Raw genomic sequence first — 298 nt, forward strand, 5'->3', positions numbered from 1 at the left:
GTTTTACCAGAAATTTTTTTCTGTACACATCTTCAATTTTATCACTTATTTCACATATATATGTCTTCAGATTTATCAGAAAATTTTCTATATTTGTCTTCAATTTTATCAGAAATTTATTTTACATATGTTTGCAGTTTTATCAGTAATTTATTAATATATGGCCTCAATTTTACCAGAAATCTCTTCTATGTTAATCTTCAATTTTATCACAATTTTTCCAAATAGCTTTGCAATTTTATTAGAATTTTTTTCCTCTCTCTCTCTCTCTCTCTCTCTCTCTCTCTCTCTCTCTCTC

The sequence above is a fragment of the Mus pahari genome, unplaced genomic scaffold (genome assembly GCF_900095145.1).
Source record: "Mus pahari unplaced genomic scaffold, PAHARI_EIJ_v1.1 scaffold_11720_1, whole genome shotgun sequence".
Lineage (NCBI taxonomy): Eukaryota > Metazoa > Chordata > Mammalia > Rodentia > Muridae > Mus > Mus pahari.